This window comes from Capsicum annuum, chromosome 9 (assembly GCF_002878395.1).
Source record: "Capsicum annuum cultivar UCD-10X-F1 chromosome 9, UCD10Xv1.1, whole genome shotgun sequence".
NCBI classification, from domain to species: Eukaryota; Viridiplantae; Streptophyta; class Magnoliopsida; order Solanales; family Solanaceae; genus Capsicum; species Capsicum annuum.
Window position 1 is genome coordinate 55,294,786 of NC_061119.1, and position 4,892 is coordinate 55,299,677.

Below are 4,892 nucleotides of genomic sequence, written 5' to 3' on the forward strand. Positions count from 1 at the left end.
AAACTGCATTAAATTCCCATCATAGGGTATGACTGACCCTTACGAGTCATACCAATCCTATACGATTGGTACCCTCCTTTCGTACCTTAGGCTTTACGCCTTAGACCCAACACTATTCAAGGTACGACACACCCAAACCCAAGTCATATCAAAGTATATGACTACTACCTATAAATCGTACCCCTGGCATAATAGAAACCTAGAGGGTTTGAACATTGACTATCATACGAGTCCTGGGTATGAATTATACACTAGCTTACGGCTCATGGTGAGCCACTCGTACTCACATCCAACTTAAGTTACCAAGTTTACACCGAAAAATCCGTACACACCGATACAACTTATACCACCAAAATCATACCCATTCTAGTAACTATATTCATCCTACCAACCAACACTGGTCATCATACAACTGGACTATACCAATCATACCCTAGTGTACGACTCATACCCTATAGTCATATCATGACAAGAAGCCAGAAATCCAAGAAATTTTCTAAGGGTCAACACCCAGGGTATTATAGTCTCCCCACTAGGAACATTCATCCCCAAATGATAGACAAGGTAGGGGTAACCACATGCACGAGTCATTTGCATTATCAAATATATTTCCAATCTTTAACAAAGTTTGAAAACAAAGAGGAAAAGATATTAATCTTTCCTTTAACAAACTCAAAAAATAAAGATGTGTTGAAGACACATATCTTCCGCACGAATCCCAGGAGGAGAAAATAGATGTGAATAGTTGGACTTTATATCCTCCTCCACTTCCCATGTAGCTTTTTCCACGTTATCGTTCCACCATAGAACCTTAACCGAAGCCACATCCTTGGTTCGCAACCGACGAACCTGCTTATCCAATAGCTCCACCGAGATTTTTTCATAAGACAGAGAATTTGAGATACCCAACCCTTCCAAAGGAATAATCAAAGAAGGATCACCAATGCACTTCCTCAACATAGAAACATGAAAGAACGGATGAACCAAGCTCAAACAAGAAGGCAACTCCAGTTCATAAGCAACATTCCTGACTCTCCTCAGAACCATATAAGGACCAACGAACTGGGGAATGAGCTTCCTCTTCTTACCAAACCGCATTGCTGCCTTCATGGGAGATACCTTAAGGAATACCTTATCCCCAACCTCAAACTCCAAGTCTCTATGCCTCATATCCGCATAAGGCTTTTGGCGACTTTGGGAAGTATTAAACTTATTCTGAATCACCTTCACCTTTACCATAGACTGATAGACCAAATTCGGACCAAACATATCTATTTTACCAAGCTTAAATGAGACAATCTTGTTTTTTTTCCACATACGCGAGTTTAGTCTTCCAAGACTTTTTAGAGTTCTGTGCTTGGCGAAAATACAAAATTGTGATACTTCCTCATATTTATCGTAGGCGCCATTAAAATTTTGAAATTCTTTGAACCCTAACAGTCAACTATCCTATCCCCAAATACTTCTATGAACCCTAACCCCAATCGGTTGCATGCATCCAAAACCGTGTAAAGCAAAGTAAAATCATAAAATTCACCTATTATAAAGTAAAATCACGGACAAACATCCAAAATCAAACTATTTCTTGAAGAAATTGATAAGTTAAAACTAATTCAAGCTTCAATTCGAATAGAGAGTGAACAATAATTTAAAATCGAATCACAAAATTAAAGAAAACACAAATTTCAATTCGTATAGAAAGTGTACAGTGGAAGAAAATACCTTCGATGCTTTAAATTGGCAAACCAGTGTAAGCTTAACCTTCAATACATGAAGAAATACCTTCAATTCATGCAAAAACTTGTTCAAATTAGGCAAAAGGACCTTGAAATCATGAACATGGTTCTTGAGAGAGAAAGAGTAGAAAGAGAGTGGGGGGCTAAAATGAATTAAAACCCTAGAATCCCCCTTTTATATGCTTTATTATTAATTAAAAAAGTAAAATAAATATTTTACGATGAAAAAGTTGGTCACTAAATAAAATAATCTTTTTAAAAAAAATTTGAAGCGTGCCGACGAATATTTTGTTGCTAAATTTGTTGCTACAAAATAATTAACATAGCAACCAATATTGTTTTGCTAATCTATCATTAAATTTAGGCACCAATTTTTTCCGCTATTATTTTACAATGAAATCACAATTTCATCACTGATTCGTTGCTAATAGCATATATAAAAATTGAATTGCTTTGCATGCAGCCAAATTGATTTTTCCGTTGCTAATCCGTCACTATATAGTGACGAAAAATGGTCTGTCAGTAAATTTGTCGCTAAACGCAGTTTTTTTGTAGTGTTTGAATTTGAATTACTGTTACTATTTTTAAGCATCCACAAAATCATAACATTAATTACTGTCATTATTAAGGTAAGAGAATAATTGGATCTGATTTTATTTCCATAATTTAAGGAGAAATATTTTTCTCATATATTGGAGTTACGTATAAGGTACATGGACATGTATATGTATTTTTTCAAATCTGAGAGAGAGAAAGTCAATCTGGAATCTTATGTAATTATTTTCAACTAGGATTGGATCTATGTTCTTTATACTTATTTTTATATGTGTGTGTATATATGTTCGATGCAAGAGCCTGTGCTATTATTTTTTGTCCTAATTTATGTGCTATCGATAAACTTTTGAGAATCAATTAAACTTTTAAATGGTTTTAAATATTTTAAGTTATTAATTATTGTGATATATAATACTCCATAATTTTGTAGATACTATATGTTACTCTTGTTGTTTCAATTTATACGACACTGATTAAAATTGGAGATTCAATGAAATGTTTTAATATTATTTTTAAATATTTTAAGTTATTAATTATTGTAATTTATAATATTTTACATAATTTTCAAATAATATATTCTACTTTTTCTATTTCAATTTATGTGACACTAATAAAATTTAGAGAGTCAGTTAAATTTTTTATATAAAGTTTCTACATATCTTGATTTATTAATTATTATGATTTATAGTTCTTTCTACAAATTTTAAAATTGGGAAAAGGGTCAAAAATATTCTTGTACTATGGGAAAAGGTTCATTTATACCCTCCGTTATACTTTGGGGTCATAATTACCCTTGCTATTTTACTTTGAGTTCAAAATTACCCCTAATGTTATAAATTGGTGAAAAAAATACCCTTCAACCGTTAAAACCCTCCAACATAACAAACACCAGGCCAAGTGGCTTGATATTTCATTGAGGTGGATTCCACGTGGCATGCCACCTCATTACCCCTACCATCTCCTTCTGACTTTTTCTTTCACCACCACCTCTCCTTCATCCTACCACTACCACCACCTCCTGCTGACTTTTGTTTATGGATATAAGTGCCTATAAATTTGACAATTACGTAGATGAAATTTAACATGGGGAAAAACGGTGGGGGGAGGAAGAGGAAAATCCCACTATTGAAAAATATTTAAATCTCATTTTTCTACAAATTAATTATAATAGGAAAATTAGGGGAGTTGAAATTAGACCAACTATCATTAATGGTGAAAATCACAGTGAAAGTGGTAACACAGGTACACAACTTGGACTTCAACCATTTGCTCTTGTAGACCATATAGCTAAAGTTGATTGGTCCCTTCTTTCCCAAATTCCTGGTGAACCTAGTGGCTCTTTCCTAGTAATTTTCTTATTCTATTTTAATTTTTTTTTTGAATCTTCTTGATTCTTGATTGGTAATTTAGATAAACAAAAGTCAGCAGGAGGTGGTGGCAGTGGAGGGATGAAGGGGGAGTGATGGTGAAAGAAAAAGTCAGAAGTAGATGGTAGGGGTAATGAGGTGGCATGCCACATGACACCCACCTCAATGAAATATCAAGCCACTTGGATTGGTGTTTGCCATGTTGGAGGGCTTTAACAGTAGAAGGATATTTTTGCTCCAATTTATATCTTTAGGGATAATTTTGAACCCAAAGTATAACAACAAGGGTAATTATGACCCAAAGTATAATGGAGGGTATAAATGAACCTTTTCTCATGGTACAAGGGTATTTTTGACCCTTTTCCCTTTCAAATAATATATGTTACTCCCTCAGTCCCAATATATGTAAGTGTGGTAGTATTTGATGAATCAATCAAATTTTTTATATGTCGATAAATATTTGAAGTTGTTTATTTTTGTGATTTATGATACATTTTATATCATTTTTAAATAATATATTTACTTCCTCGATTTCAATTTATGCGTACCTAATAGAATTTTGAAAGTCAATCAAATTTTTTATATATATTTCAAATATTTTAAGCGGTTAGTTATTATAATTTATAATAATTTTTATGTAATTTTAAATTAAATATTTTAAGTTATTTAATTTCATAATTAATGATAATTTTTACGTCATTTTTAAATAATATATGTTACTTCCTCGATTTTCAATTTATGTGGGACAAAGAGAATTTTGAAAGTCAATCAAATTTTTTATATATCTTTTAAATATTTTAAGTGGTTAATTATTGTAATTTATGATAATTTTTATGTAATAATTAAATACATAAAAAAAGTAAGACAAACAAATTAAAATGGAAAAAATAAAAAATTATAAAGAAGCAGAAGAAGGCAGGTCATGGTTGTCCTGCCCGCTTTACCATGATTTATGATACTTTTTACGTCATTTTCAAATAATATATGTTATTTCTCCGGTTTCAATTTATGCGGAACTAATAAACTTTTAAAAACCAATTACATTTTTATATATTATTCAAATATTATAAGTGGTTAATTATTGTAATTTATAATTATTTTTATGTAATTGTTAAATTAAATATTTTAAGTTGTTTATTTTCGTGATTTATGATACTTTTTACATCATTTTCGAATAATACATGTTACTTCCTCAGTTTTCAATTTATGTGGTGTATGTAAATATATACATATA